Source organism: Oryx dammah, unplaced genomic scaffold (genome assembly GCF_014754425.2).
Source record: "Oryx dammah isolate SB20612 unplaced genomic scaffold, SCBI_Odam_1.1 HiC_scaffold_2, whole genome shotgun sequence".
In the NCBI taxonomy this organism is placed as follows: domain Eukaryota; kingdom Metazoa; phylum Chordata; class Mammalia; order Artiodactyla; family Bovidae; genus Oryx; species Oryx dammah.
Window position 1 is genome coordinate 52,759,353 of NW_024070186.1, and position 17,279 is coordinate 52,776,631.

Sequence of the window (17,279 nt, forward strand, 5' to 3'; positions counted from 1 at the left end):
GTTTTCTTTTAAAAATCCTATCCATAATGCATCATATAATCGTTCATGTTCTGTTTTCTTAAAAATAGAGTAAGAATTTAAAATCAACTATAAAGCAATCTGAGGGCTGACTTCTTCTAGGTTTCATACTATTTTTCCCTAAGAAAATATTTTTTTTTATACAACCCAGTTTGTTAAATACTCTAAAATATTAACATGTATCACAATGTCAATGGGGACAATAATCAGTCTGTAGGAATAGAAAAGAGTTTTATCTGAGCAAAAATGAGCACTAAAGCCCCGTAGACACAGGTTTAAGAAGCACTAAAATAGTGATCCATCAGACTACAAAATGGGAGAGGCTTATATACACAAACACTAAAGAATTACATAAGTTGTAAACTATTACAACTGGAGCTGGCAAGAAGCAAAGATGCTGGTTAAAGGAGGATTTATTTGTTGGGGTGTGAAATGGCTGCATAGTTACAAGGGAAGAACTTGAGACCACAAATCTGCACATTGTAGCTGTTAGCAGACATTGTTTTGAGAGAACTGGTGGTGTCCTTGAGTCTAATACAGTTCAGAAAATTCAAGTTCTCAGAGATACAGAAACATGTCTGAAAGTACATCCACAATGGCCACCCAGCTCCATTTTGGATGCCTGAACCAGTTACTCCAATTTGATTTTTAAATGCATTATTTTCTTTAATGCTTAAGGCAGATGTACAACACATGTGTAATAGGTCATGAAATTTTCAAATGAAGCAACTAACAAGGAAGTCTGAGTGCCAAATAATTGATGCTTTCAAACTGTCAGACTAAAGAAGAGAGAGTGCCTTGGATGGCAAGGAGATCAAACCAGAAGAAAGAAGGAGATCTTTCTTTCTCTAAATGAATTACACAGCCTGTTGTGCTCCATGCCAAAACTGGTAACATAGAACTAAGTAGTTCTTAGATTCATCCACTGTACTACCCCACTGGTATATAAGCTGCCAACATGTTTGGGTAACAACAGTTCTCAGTTTCTGGCATCCAACAGATTTTAATTCCAGAAAATCTCTTCTTCAAAAACAATATATTTGAAAAAGTCTGCCTATTAGTTTTGTCTTTTTAAAATTAATTAATTTAATTGAAGGCTAATTACTTTACAATTTTGTGGTGATTTTTGCCATACATTGACATGAATCAGCCATGGGTGTGCATGTGTCCCTCCCATCCTGAAACCACCCCCACTTCTCTCCCCACTCCATCCCTCTGGGTTGTCCCAACTTTGAGTGTCCTGTTTCATTCATCGAACTTGCACTGGTCATCTATTTTACACAGTTTGCTCTTTACATTAATATTAACATCTTATGTATGTTGTATTACTTGTACTGGGCTTTTGACAGAATGTTTTTCTTTGAATCAAAAGTTTATCTTTGATTCATGGATGAAAAAGTCTAATAAGCCTAACCCTGGCTCCTTATGTAAAAATCTCCCCATTCTTTCCTCAATATTATAAATTGCTAATGCTGCTGCTAAGTCGCTTCAGTTGTGTCCGACCCTGTGCGACCCCATAGATGGCAGCCCACCAGGCTACCCCATTCCTGGGATTCTCCAGGCAAGAACACTGTAGTGGGTTGCCATTTCCTTCTCCAATGCATGAAAGTGAAAAGTGAAAGTGAAGTCGCTCAGTCGTGTCCGACTCTTAGAGACCCCATGGACTGCAGCCTACCAGGCTCCTCCATCCATGGGATTTTCCAGGTAAGAATACTGGAGTGGGGTGCCATTGCCTTCTCCTGAATTGCTAACAAATACCTTTTATTTAGAAAGCATTAAAGTTTCACCTCATAAGATAAATATTGACCTCAATTATAAGATTAATCTTCAATATAGTTTATGCTTATAGGATTTATAAAAAAAATCTTTTCTAATATATGCTTCTATTTCCAACAATGACTTAATGCTAGGCTATTTTATATAAAAAGCATCAACTGCTATTTTAATTTTCCTTCAAGTGTTATGATTATGGAAATAAGATATTTATGTCACACTGAATTTCATTTGCCTTGAATTTCAATTTTTTGATATGAAATATTTTTGTTTACTTTTAGTATTTGTACTTGTCAGATATCTTATTTTTTAAATGTCTATGTTACACTTAGGTATATCTCTTCTGAATATACTCTACTTTATACAACATGTATACTCAATAGAGTATACAATATGTATCCTCTACTTTATACAATATATAATATCTCTATACAATATGAGGCTGTTGACTTTGAAAAGGATTGTATTTATTTTCAAAGTGGATTTATTAGATGTAAAGAATTTTTTGTTTTACATATTTACAAAGCAAGTTTTCTAACTCTTTTTTAAAGGCTACAACAGATGTAGTTAACTGGCAGAAGCATATTTTACTTCCCCCAATTTCATTGAGATATAATTTACACTTAGCTGTGTATAAGTTTAAGTTATACAGCATTATGACTTGACTGAACATATGTGACTTACACATATCCTTTATTTTTAATTTGGCAGTTTAGCATTGCTCTTTTTATCCCTTTCTGCTATTTGATAGTATAAAAAACTATTGGCAGTACTTAGGAGAGAATTTATTTCATTTATTTTATTACTTATTATTCTAAAAGTATCTTTATCTGAGAAGAATGCAAAGTATTCAGTGTTCAATTCTATGTCAGTTCTATGTTCAAACAGTTCAATTCAATGCTTTTAATATCTTACAAATACCTTCCTGTATTTTAATCTGCATATTCACTGCTTTAGCCAAGTTTATCATCACTAAGAGAATACAATAACCTTTCACATGGTCCCTCCCTTGTTTTTGCTCTTGGCTAGACCATCTACATTGGGGAGCAAAATGTAGTTTGTGTTAACACTAACATGAAGACTTTTTAAGTGCTGCACTCAATATGTCAGCAAATATGGTCAGTTTTCATTCCAATCCTAGAGAAGGGCAGTGTCAAAGAATGTTCAAACTATCAGATAATTGTACACATTTCACATGCTGGTAATGTTATGCTCAAAATCTTTCAAGCTAGGCTTCAGCAGTACTTTAATTGAGAACTTCCAGATGTACAAGCTGGATTTAGAAAAGGTTGTGAAACCAGGTATTAAATTGCCAACATCCATTGGATCATAGAAAAAACAAGGGAATTCCCCAAAACATCTACTTCTGCTTCACTGACTAGGCTAAATCCTTTAACTGTGTGGAACACAACAAACTCTGGAAAACTCTTAAAGAGATGTGAGTACCAGACCACCTTACCCACCTCCTGAGAAACCTGTATGAGGGTCAAGAAGCAAGAGTCAGAACCCTACATGAAACAGCTGACTGGTTCAAAATTCAGAAAGGAGTACAATGAGGCTATATATTGTCACCCTGTTTGTTTAACTTATATGCAGAGTACATTATGAGAAATGCTGTGCTGGATGAGTTACAAAGTGGAATCAAGATTGCCCAGAGAATATCAACATCCTCAGACATGCTGATGACATTACTCTAATGGCAGAAACCGAAGAGGAACTAAAGAGCTTCTAGATGAAGGTGAAAGAGACTGAAAAAACTAGCTTAAAACTCAACATTCAAAAAAATAAGATCATGGCATCTGGTCCCATTACTTCATGGCAAATAGAAGGGGAAAAGTGGAAGTAGTAAAATATTATATTTTCTTGGGCTCCAAAATTACAACAAATGGTGACTGCAGCCATGATATTAAAAGATGTCTGATCTTTGGACAGAAAGCTATGACAAAACTAGACAGTGTATTAAAAAGCAAAGATCGTTTTACCAACAAAGTGCCATATGTTCAAAGCTATGGTCTTTCCAGTAGTCAGGTACAGATGTGAGAGTTTGATCATAAAGAATGCTGAAGAATTGATGTGTTTTAATTGTGATGCTAGGGAAGACTTGAAAATTTCTTGGACTGCAAGATCAAACCAGTCAATCCTAAAGGAAATCAATCCTGAATATTCATTGGAAGGCCTGATGCTGAAGCTGAAGCTCCAATATTTTGGCCTGATGTGAACAGACAACTCATTAGAAAAGATTCTGATGCTTGGAAAGATTGAAGGCAAAAGGAGAAGAGGGAGTCAGAGGAGGAGATGGCTGGATAGCATCCTGACTCAGTGGACATGAATTTGGTTAAACTCTAGGGGATACACGACTGAGCGACTTCCCTTTCACTTTTCACTTTCATGCATTGGAGAAGGAAATGGCAACCCACTCCAGTGTTCTTGCCTGGAGAGTCCCAGGGACAGTGGAGCCTGGTGGGCTGCCATCTCTGGGGTCACATAGAGTCGGACATGACTGAAGTGACCTAGCAGCAGCAGCAGCAGCTAGGGGATAGAGAGGGACAAGGAGGCCTGGTGTGCTGCAGTCCAGGGTGTTGAAGTCACTTGAACAACAAGAAAAAAATGAACACTTCAATCTCTTCTCCTCAGTGTAAAATAGAATTTGGTAAGAAACAATGAAATGTCATTATATTAAAAAAAAATTAACACTGTGAACATACAATAGTTTTTTAAAAGCTATTTCATAACAGATAACTTGCTTATTTACAATTTCAGGGAACTGAGCCTTTTAAAAGATCCAGTGACCTAAATATTTTATTGTTTTTCTGTGATAAATTTGCAAAGACAGAAGGCACTCAAAGTTAACATGCTAAAGTTAAAATTCACTTTGTATTCTTGTTTACTTACTTTGTCATCAAGTATGGATAAACTTAAGTTAAATGTAGTTGCAATCATGTTTTGCATTTAATTTCAGTAGCTTATTGGAATACTTTTCTGATGTATCTAAGTATTAAAATGCTGCAAGGGCACAAATACCATCAAATAACTATTCTCCAGAAAATAACAGGACACAAAACGTACTCAAATTCCAGATGGCTTTAACAAATAATGGAACACTAAGAGCATTTTATTGTCTTTTTTTTTATTCTTTAAGTCTATCTTCAACTTCTAAGAATGTATAATAATAAATGTTCTAAAATAAAATTATCATGCCTCTTGGATGTTTAAAACCTTTGCTGTCTCTTGAGTCTTATAATTCCATAGTTGTATTTCTCCAATGGCAATAATAACTATATTCACAGCCCAGGTTACAGTGCCTATTAATCTCCTGGCATCTGAGGTATATCAATAAAAAGAAAAATAAAACCTTAAAGAATATTTAAAAGTGAAACAGCTAGCTACCTTAAATTTGCCCAAATAAAAGACATTCTCAGTTTGTAATTTATTAATAATTTTCTACCATTTAAAAAAATTAAGAAAACTAAAATTCAAAGTAACAATGGGAACTATAATGCATTCCTATGACCAATTAACTTGATTAACTTGTGTAATAAGTGATCACTACCTCTTGTGACTGAAGGAAGTATCTTTATGGAACACATTTACTGAAGAAATTTATCTTATTAGAGCAATTCAAAGTGACCGCTGAATTTTCAAAGGTAAATAGATGAGAAAAGAATTTAGTACAGTATGTATTATAATTCTAGAAGCTTCCTTAACCTAATAATCTAAATAAGATATTGAATTCAATGTTCTAATGCAATGAAAAGGGGAAAAATCATTAAAAGAACAACTTTTGGAAACCAATTATCTAATCTTCTCTGTACTTTTTTAGAGTGATGGTGATGACATGATCACTTTAATTAGATGACAGGTTACCACTGGAAACACTGAACAATAATTCATACTTTACAATTCTAAAATTTTATATCACTGTGAACCAGCAAGATTTTGCATGTAAGACAAGAAAGTACATCCAATCACTGGGAGGATGAACTGAGACTGATCAGGAGAGTGAGAATATTTTTCCCCAAAATCAAGACGGAGATCCTTATAGAAAACCTTGGCTGTAAGTATAAACCCTGAAAATTGTATACTTGGAAGGCAGAGGCAGATGTCTTCTATAAGAAAAATCAAGGAAGAGAGGCTGGAGAAATTTTCAAAAGATAAAGACATTTCACTGTTTCTTCATCAGCATGAACCTATTTTACGACCAGGTATTCATAATTTTGAGCTAGTTAATTTGTATCCTGACAACTAATATTCTTTAGAACAGAATATGCATTTCCAAAGCCCAGAGAAAATTCCAGAGACCTCTTTAAGTTCCTTAATGAGGGACTTACAGATTTTCAAGCCAGAGTGTTTGTTGGTATTTCATTTATCGGTTCTTGCATAACAAATGGCCCAATTTTAGTGGTTTATAGCAAAGTATCTCTGTGGTACAGTGATTTGACTACACTTAAGTGAGTGATTCTTACTTGAAATCTCCTATTTAGGTCCACTCAGAGGAGGTGACACATTGATTTGGGTGGCAGAATTGTCTGGTTATTGGCTGGGAACACATCTGGAGTTGTAGCACAGAATTCCTGTATATGAACTTGCCACATGGGCTTGAGTTCCTCTTCGCACAGCATGATAGTTCGTTCCTGACTGAGAGGATCTCAAGAGTGAGTGTCCCATAAGATAAGAAGTGGCAAATGCTTACTACCAGACCAGCAACATTCCTGATATATTCTAATCGTAGAACATTAATCCTACACTTGCCTTGAGAGAAAGAAATAGAAAGAGAAACATACTCCAGTTTTTGATGGAGAAATGACAAGGTCACATTGCAGAAAGAGTATATGGAATAGGAGCTAATTGTTAAATTTTCTTAGAAAATACACTCTATTTGTCATGCTTGTCAGTCAGGCTCACTCAGTCGTGTCTGACTCTTTGTGATCCCATGGACTGCAGCCCACCAGGCTCCTCTGTCCATGGGATTTTCCAGGCAATAGTCCTGGAGTGGATTGCCATTTCCTTCTCCAGGGGATCTTCCCAACCCAGGGATCAAACCCGGGTCTCCCACATTGTAGACAGATGTTTTACCGTCTGAGCCACCAGGGAAGTCATATTTGTCATAGGAATAGTAAATCGGGGGGTGTTCTAAATGTCCTATTAAATGTTGAGCCATATAAATTTTTGCCAATTACTCTTAACATTATGGCAAATATATAGACCTGTGTAATTCTTCATGTAGCTAGTATGATATAAAACCTGTAAAATTTCATGTAGATGGTATGATGGAATACTACATTAATCAGGTTTGGATCAGCAGCTTGGTTACAAGGTAGGAGTGTTTCCATCACCATGAAACTACACCCTTATCAACGTACTCCAAGACACAAGATGGATTCAGACTTTATGAGTGAAAAAGGTAAAGTATATAAATTTCCATTAAGAAAAGACTGATAAACTTGGCTTTATCTCAATTGTTTTGGCCAAAATTAGGTCACTGTTTTTTCCTTCTCCATAATATAGGCAGCCTCCTGAAGTTGGTGTAATGTAGTAATATTAGAAAATCAGACAGCAACATCTACTAATGAGCAATGTCAGAAATTACCGTATTTCCTTATTTCTTCAACATCAAATTGTAATATTCTTAAATTGAGCTATTTTAATTTCTCTATTCCTTCCTTTCTTTTTGTTCTTTCTTATGGATATTATTTTTATCTAATCTCTATGTTTCCCCATACAAAACTGGGAAATGAGTACATCAAAGCTGTATACTATCACCCTGTTTAACTCATATGCAGAGTACATCATGTGAAATGCTAGGCTGAATGAATCACAAGTTGGAATCAAGATTGCCAGGAGAAATAGCAACACCTCAGATATGCAGATAAAACCACGCTAACGGTAGAAATCAAAGAGGAACTAAAAAGCTTCTTGATGAAGGTGAAAGAAGAAAGTGAAAAACTGCCTTAAAACTCAGTACTCAAAACACTAAGATCTTAGTATCCAGTCCAATCACTTCATGACAAATAGATGGGGAAAAAATGGAAACAGAGAGAGATTTTATTTTCTTGAGCTCCAAAACTACCACTGATGATGACTGCAACCACGAAATTTAAAAGACATTTGCTCCTTGGAATGAAAGCTATGCCAAACCTAGATAGCACATTAAAAAGCAAATATATCACTTTGCTGACAAACTTCTGTATAGTCTAAGCTATGTTTTCTTTCCAGTAGTCATGTACAGAGGACCATATAAAAGCTGACCACTGAAGAATTGATGCATTTGAATCACGCTGGAGAAGATTCTTGAGAGTCCCTTGGGACAGCATGGAGATCAAACCAATCAATCCTAAAGGAAATCAACCCTGAATATTCCTTGGAAGGACTGATGCTGAAACTGAAGCTCCAATACTTTGGCTACCTAATGGGAAGGGCCAACTCATTGGAAAAGACCCTGATGCTGGGTAAGATTGAGGATGGGAGGAGAAGTGGGAGACAGAGCATGAGGTGGTCGAATGGCATTACCAAGTCAATGGACATGAGTTTGAGCCAACTCTGGGAGACAGTGAAGCACATGGAGGCCTGGACTGTTGCAGTCCATGGGGTCGCACAGTTGGACACAACTTAGTGTTTGAACAACAACTACAAGGTACAAAAGAAATAATGCAGATTAGTGAATGTAGGTGCATATGAGTATACACCTATGTTCATGTGAGTCTGTATGTGTGAGGTACAGTATTGGATAAGTAGAATAACATGAAACTACTTTACAGTGTACCTAAGCTACATGAAATAAAACACATTAGTAAGACACCTAATGTTTTCTTTTTAGGGACATTTTTAAAATTTCCAATATTTCCTTTCATTGTTTTAAAAATCCATATACTCAATAAATGATTGATGGATAAGAGAAATGAAAAATATATGACTATTTCAGTCAACTTAGTATATATCTGGGGTTCTTTCAGCCTATTTACAAGCATATTTACCACCAAAGGGAGTTGCATTTTTTCCTCAATATATGTTAGTGAACCTGTGACAAATCCTTTGACATGGCTGAACTCACTTTGTAGGTTATCTCCAAGATATCTCATAAATCTGTTTGATTCAATTCAGTTCAGTTCAGTCGCTCAGTTGTGTCTGACTCTTTGCAGCTCCATGAATTGCAGCACGCCAGGCCTCTCTGTTTGATTAAGTATCAAGAATTCAGTTCATTTTAATAAAAACTGCCTTTATATTTTCATGTGCTTAGTCACTCAGTCATGTACGACTCTTTGTGACCCCATAGACTGTAGGCCACCCAACACCTCTGTCCTTGGGGCTTCTCCAGGCAAGAACATTGGTGTGGATTACCATGCCTTCCTCAAAGGGATTTTCCCAACCCAGGGATCAGACCCAGGCCTCTCACATTGCAGCCATCAGGGAAGGCCTTTATATTCTCATGGGAGGTATTAATTTCTATCTACTTCAAGTGATTATTATAAAGTTAGGTAACTAAATTATATGAAATAATTAACCTTCAAATTTCAGGTGACTATATTCCCTTGTGGCTCAGCTGGTAAAGAATCTACCTGCAATGTGGGAGACCTGGTTTGATCTCTGGGTTTAGAAGATCCTCTGGAGAAGGGAAAGGCTACCCACTCCAGTTTTCTGGCCTGGAGAATGTATGGACTATATTATAGTCCATGGGGTCACAAAGAGTCCAATATTCTGGCCTGGAGAAATCCATGGACTGTCTAGTCCATGGGGTCCCAAAGAGTCAGACACGACTAAGCAACTTTCTCTTTTACTTTCATAAGATGAATCCTGGAGTGGGTTGCCATTCCCTTCTCCAGGGGATTTTCCCAACCCAGGGATCAAACCCAGGTCTCCCACATTGTGGGGAGATTCTTTACTAGCTGAGCCACCAGGGAGGAACTGGAAAAATACAAATGAGTATTAATACCAAAAATAACTTACATTTTAGTCACCTAAATATTGAAAATTATTTAATATACATTTACTTAATTAAATTATTTTCAGTATTAACACTCATTAGTATAGGGACACATGAAACAGATCACTATAACTTTAAAATCAACATGTTTCCTGTTCTTTTATCTTTAGTGTTCGAGTTTCTTGTCAGTTTAGCATTCCCTCAAATATTTAAAATAATTCTGATGATGATGTTTTTTCCTTTAAAGCCTTCCAATACATCTTTAGATTTTAATTTTTTGACAAGCATGGCCAGAAGGACCTGGAGGATCTTGTTCAATCTGCATCTCTCTTCAATAAGAACTTGAGTTCTCTGACCACCTTCCTTTCACTGTATACACTGCAGCCTCACTGCCAGTCTTTTTAGCTAAAAAAAAAAAAAAAGAATCAATGTCTTACGACTTGGATGATTAGAAGTCTATTCTTGCCAGATATTGCCCTTGTACCTCTTGGTCTTAATTACCTTTGAATCAACCTTTGGATCCTTTGAAATTATAAACTTGTCTTTGTTATGTAGCTCAAGATTTTTCTTTTTTTAGACATTTAAAGAAAAAATTTACTGCCGATCTGTAAAATTTCTAAAACACTAGCTTTTCCAGAAAACTGTAGCTATAGTGCAATGTATTTATCATGTTAAAATATAATAAAATGCAAAAGCTATGAAACAAGTGACCAAAGATAAAATGCCTAACGAACAACAAGGATAACTTGTAAAGGATGGCCTTTTGAAGTAAGCACCATTAAAAAAGTCGGGGGTGAGGACAGAAAATGGATATGTGTGTTCAGCTGAATTGAACCTTTGGCACTAAGAACCAGAGCATTTTGTCATACAGCATTAACACATGTTATAAAAGTGTGTGGTATCAAAGGACTAGAACTACAAGCATTCAAAAGCAGCTTTGTCAATTAAGCAATGAAACATTCTACAGTATGTCTCTCTATTGGCTATCATTGAATATCCTGATAGCAACTTTGAAATGAAAAAAAGAAAAAAGTAGCTGTAACTCCTTTTATTTTCTCTCTTTGAAATCAAACAGATATCCAACAATCCTGTTGTACACACATCATTCATACAAGAGAAAGACTAAAAAACAAAAACTAGTTTACAGTGATCCAAACATAAGTGAGTAGAAGTGCCTCACACAGCTTTCTGATGGTATTCTGGAGAAGACACTTCATAAGTGCTGGTACTAAACAAAATTCTAACTTTCTTGCCAGATATTTTAGGAAATCATGAAGATAATTCAGTAATAAAGCAAGACTTTTCTCATCCAGAGGCATATAGGCCAATATTGCTCCAATTCATGCAAATGGTCTCAACAAATGTGGCGCTCCATACACCTGGGACATGGGTGCTACAGAGAGGTCTGCGAGGATTTCAGAGGACTGTGGTCTCTCAAATGTGTAGAGAGGCTAAGTGCCCAGGTTTACAGTGAAGTATTCCTTTTTCCCTTCCAGGACTCCATTATACAGCACACTTCTTACTATTCCTATAATTTGCATAATCCTCTAGAATAGAATCCACATTCTTGTTGGCAGGAAGATAAAAGAGCTGTTTTTGTCAGGTAATTAAGTCCCAGTCATCAAAAAGCCACAGTTTTAATTCTTCAGGAATCTTTACTTTAACTTCAACTCTGTTTGTGAATGTTTCCTCATTTTCAGCAGTAGGATCTACTTGGGCCCTTTTCTCCTGAAGAGACTGAGGTGTCTCATTGTTACCCTCTCTATCTCCAGGTGTTTGCTGTTTGTTCTTTTTTGTTTTCACTTCAACATTTTTCTGTTGCAGACCAGAGGTCTTCTTTCCAGGGGCAGACCCTCTTGGTCTTCCCCTCTGCATACTGCTCCTGATTGGCTTTTTGAAGTTCTCATTGTTTATGCAGATTGGTGCCTACGGTATTTGAGTACCTGCTTTGGAATCCATTCATCCCAATTTTTATTCCAACCATTGTAATGTATTTCATTTGTTTATCCTTTATGGCCACCTTAAAAAAAATGATTCATAAAAAAAAGCCCCCTACCCTCCTCCAAAAAATAGAATAAAACAAAGAAGAAGCCCATGAAAGCACAACACTCTTTCACACTCCTGGAATTTAGGCCTCTGATCCTTCTTTGTCACCATTTATAAGTGATTTGCCACCACTGCCTCCTCCTTCTCCCAGCTACCCCCACCAGCACCTGCTACTCTATACCACCCAATTCCACATGAGACACACCTTCAGACACCACCAGCTCTAGACCCTGGGCCTGGTTTAACTCAACATTTTTCAGTGGCTTTCAAATATGATCCCAGCACCAGAAGTATTAGCATCACCTGGGAACTTGTTAAAAATGCAAATTCTCAGACCCAACTCCCAAAATTACCAAATCAGAAAAATCTGAAGATGAAGCTTAGCAATATATTTTAACCAGTCCAATAGCGAACTCTGATGCTTGTCTGAGTTTGAGAGCTACTCTCCAACAATGTCTTTCCACTACATTAAAAATTTAATTTACTATTAAGTTAAGTCGCTCAGTCGTGTCCGACTCTTTGCGACCCCATGGACTGTAGCCCACCAGGGTCCTCCATCCATGGGATTCTCCAGGCAAGAATACTGGAGTGGGTTGCCATTTCCTTCTCCAGGGGATCTTCCCAACCCAGGGATCGAACCCAGGTCTCCCGTATTAGACTCAGACGCTTTAACCTAATCCAGGCTTCCCTGATAGCTCAGCTGGTAAAAAAATCTGCCTGCAATGCAGGAGACCCTGGTTCAATTCCTGTGTCAGGAAGATCCCTTTGGAAACATTTTTGAAGTATAGACCTGGCGGCTCCTCAACCTCAGAAAAATTCACTAATGGAGTGTGCATTTTTACCTAGCACTCTAAGTATTCTTTACTGGAAATCTCTATCATCTGGCCTTAAAAGATGATGTTTCTCTTGAAACTCTGTCTCCTTTGATAACTCCTTTTCCGTTGAACTCCAGATTCAGAACCTTTGTCTTTGCCCAAAATGGTTTTAATACAGATGTTAATAGGCTTTCCCCTTTATTTCATTAGGCTCTCAACTCAAAAGCCATCATAACACAGATGTCATCCCTACTACACTGTAAAGAAATATATCAGTCCTGTCATTCTCTAACTTCATTATTATAGACAATTTTTGTTTATACTTCCCTTGGCATTCCTCAGCATGAAGGAAGAGAGAGAGTACTACAAACAAATTTGTACTGTTAAGCTTAAAATTTGTTAAATAGTGGGAAACAGCCAGGTCATCTAGGGCATAGTTGGTAGACACAAACAGAGAGAGATATGTCATATTCTTGGATTTGAAAACTCAATATTGTGAGAATGGACTATACCACCCAACACAATCTACAGATTTAATGCAATCCTTATCAAATTGCCAGTGGCATTTCACACAGAACTAGGAAAAAATGTTTACAATTTGTGTGGAAACACAAAAGACCCCAAACAACCAAAGTAATCTAAAAAATAAATAAATAAAAACAGAACTGGAGGAAATCAGGCTACTTGACTTCAAACTTTACTACAAACTTAGTCATCAAAAATGTACTAGAATGAAAATAGAAATATAGATCCATAAAATAAGACAGCAATTCCAGAGACAGACCTACACACCTGTGGTCAACTAATCTATGAGAAAGGAAAAAAGAATATACAATGGAGAAAAGACTGTCTTTCAGTAAATGGTGCTGGTAAAACTGGACAGCTACATGTAAAAGAATAAAATTAGAACACTCTTTACAATCATATACACAAAAATAAACTGAAAAATGGACTAAAGACCTAAATATAGCCAAATACTAAAAACTCTAGGCAAACACAGGCAGAACACTCTGACATAAATGACAGCAAGATCTTTTCTGATTTTTTACCTCCTAGAATTTAAAAAAAAAAAAATGCAACTTTAAACTTAAATCTTTAGCACACCAAAGGATACCATAAGCAAAAAGATAATCTACAGAATGGGAGAAAATATTTGCAAATGAAGTGATTGACTAGATTAGTCTCCAAAATATATCAATAGCTCTTGCAGCTCAATATGAAATAAAACAACCCAATCAAAAAATGGGCAGAAGACCTAAAAAGACACTTCTTCAAAGAAATACAGATAGCAAAAAAAAAAAAAAAAAAAAAAAAACAAGAAAAGATACTCTATGTCACTAATTATTAGAAAAATGCAAACAAAAACTGCCATGATGTATCATCTCACATGGGTCAGAATGGATATCATTGAAAAGTCTATGAACAATAATTACTAGAGAGAATGTGGAGAAAAGGGAACCGTCCTTCTACACTGATGGTGGGAATGTAAATTGATACAACCATTATGGAGAACAGTATGGAGTTTCCTTAAAAAACTAAATATAGAGCTACTATATAATTTGTCATTCCCACTCCTGGTCATATATCTGGAGAAAATCATAATTTCAAAAGGCACATGCACCCCCAAAGTTACTACAGCACTATTTGCAATAGCCAAGACATGGAAGGAACCTACATGTTCCTGGATAAAGAAGATGCAGCACATATATACAATGGAATATTACTCAGCCATTAAAAACAACAAAATAACATCATTTACAGCAACATGGATGGACTGAGAGATTGTCATACTAAGTAAAGTAAGTCAAACAAAGATATATAAGTTATCACTTATAAGTGAAATCTAATTAAAAATGAAACAAACTAACTAATGATACAAACTACTTAAAAAATACCAGCAGACTCATAGATATGAAAATCAAACATATGGTTACCAAAGGGGAAGCATGAGGGAAAGCAATAAATTAGGAAATTGGGATTAGCATACACACACTATTTTTACATAAAATAGATAACTAATAAGAACCTACTGTATAGCACAGGGAATCCTAATCAGTATTTTGTAATAACCTATATGAGCAAATAATCTGAACAAGGATGAATATATATATATATATATATATATATGATTCACTTTGTTATATACTTGAAACTAAAACTACACTGTAAATCATCTATACTCCAATAAAACTTAAAGAAAACTAAATAAATAAATAAATAAAATGTAGATTCCTGACTTCATGTAGAGCTTCTAGATTAGACTTTATGAGGGTTAAGCTCTGGAATTTAGCTAGTGAAATGAATCTAACATGTTCACCAAGTGATTCATACATACAGTAAAGTTTTAGAACTATTCCTCTAATTGATTGACTGTACATCACATTCAAAGTAATGAGAAATAATTTAGAGGTATAACGTACTTTTGTTTTAGACCAGTCTCCCTAGAAGATACATAAAGGATGTAATTGAAAAAGCTATAACAGAGATTGGAAGAGAAGTTATGACTGCTAAGTAGTATAGATAATGTCCTATCACTTCTTTAATTACTGTGGTAACAATAGATATGGAAGTAATGTAGCTTTGGAAAAAACGTTAAAAGTATTCAGTTCAGTTCAGTTCAGTCGCTCAGTCGTGTCTGACTCTTTGCGACCCCATGAATGGCAGCACACCAGGCCTCCCTGTCCATCACCAACTCCCAGAGTTCATTCAGAGTCGCGTCCATCGAGTCAGTGACTCCATCCAGCCATCTCATCCTCTGTCATACCCTTCTCCTCCTGCCCCCAATCCCTCCCAGCATCAAAGTCTTCTCCAATGAGTCACCTCTTCGCATGAGGTGGCCAAAGTACTGGAGTTTCAGCTTTAGCATCATTCCTTCCAAAGAAATCCCAGTGTTGAGCTCCTTCAGAATGGACCGGTTGGATCTCCTTGCAGTCCAAGGGACTCTCAAGAGTCTTCTCCAACACATCAGTTCAAAAGCATCAATTCTTCGGTGCTCAGCCTTCTTCACAGTCCAACTCTCACATCCATACATTACTACTGGAAAAACCATAGCCTTGACTAGATGGACTTTAGTCAGCAAAGTAACATCTCTGCTTTTGAATATGCTATCTAGGTTGCTCAAAACTTTTTTTCCAAGGAGTAAGCGTCTTTTAATTTCATGGCTGCAATCACCATCTGCAGTGATTTCGGAGCCCTAAAAAATAAAGTCTGACACTGTTTCCACTGTGTCCCCATCTATTTCCCATGGAGAGATGGGACCGGATGAAATGATCTTCGTTTTCTGAATGTTGAGCTTTAAGCCAACTTTTTCACTGTCTTCTTTTACTTTCATCAAGAGGTTTTTAGTTCCTCTTCACTTTCTCCCATAAGGATGGTGTCATCTGCATATCTGAGGTTATTGATATTTCTCCTGGCAATCTTGATTCCAGCTTGTGTTTCTTACAGTCCAGCGTTTCTCATGATGTATTCTGCATAGAAGTTAAATAAGCAGGGTGACATTATACAGCCTTGACGTACTCCTTTTCCTTTTTGGAACCAGTCTGTTGTTCCATGTCCAGTTCTAACTGTTGCTTCCTGACCTGCATACAGATTTCTCAAGAGGCAGGTTAGGTGGTCTGGTATTCCCATCTCTTTCAGGATTTTCCACAGTTTATTGTGATCCACACAGTCAAAGGCTTTGGCATATTCAATAAAACAGAAATAGATGTTTTTCTGGAACTCTCTTGCTTTTACGATGATCCAGTGGATGTTGGCAATTTGATCTCTGGTTCCTCTGACTTTTCTAAAACCAGCTTGAACATCAGGAAGTTCACAGTTCACGTATTGCTGAAGCCTGGCTTGGAGAATTTTGAGCATTACTTTACTAGCGTGTGAGATGACTGCAATTGTTCAGTAGTTTGAGCATTCTTTGGCATTGCCTTTCTTTGTGATTGGAATGAAAACTGACCTTTTCCAGTCCTGTGGCCACTGCTGAGTTTTCCAAACTTGCTGGCATATTGAGTGCAGCACTTTCACAGCATCATCTTTTAGGATTTGAAATAGCTCTATTGGAATTCCATCACCTCCACTAGCTTTGTTTGTAATGATGCTTTCTAAGGCCCACTTGATTTCACATTCCAGGGTGTCTGGCTCTAGATGAGTGATCACACCATCGTGATTATCTGGGTCGTGAAGATCCTTTTTGTACAGTTCTTCTGTGTATTCTTGCCATCTCCTCTTAATTTCTTCTGCTTCTGTTAGGTCCATTCCATTTCTGTCCTTTATCGAGCCCATCTTTGCATGAAATGTTCCCTTCGTATCTCTAATTTTCTTGAAGAGATCTCTAGTCTTTCCCATTCTGTTGTTTTCTCTATTTCTTTGCATTGATCACTGAAGAAGGCTTTCTTATCTCTTCTTGCTATTCTTTGAAACTCTGCATTCAGATGCTTATATCTTTCCTTTTCTCCTTGGCTTTTCGCCTCTCTTCTTTTTTTTTTTTTTAAATGTATTTATTTATTTTTTATTTTACTTTACAATTCTGTATTGTTTTTGCCATACATTGACATGAATCCACTACGGGTGTGCATGCGTCCCCAAACATGAACCCCCCTCCCACCCCCCTCCCCACAACATCTCTCTGGGTCATCCCCGTGTACCAGCCCCAAGCATGCCATATCCTGCATCGGACATAGACTGGCGATTCTATTCTTACATGATATTATACATGTTGC

The 17,279-nt window shown here is 36.6% G+C and overlaps 1 pseudogene; it reads right to left on the reverse strand.

The window, feature by feature from the left end:
• Positions 1-10,885: 10,885 nt before the first annotated feature.
• On the reverse strand, positions 10,886-11,899 carry LOC120869065 (annotated as a pseudogene).
• Positions 11,900-17,279: the final 5,380 nt, after the last annotated feature.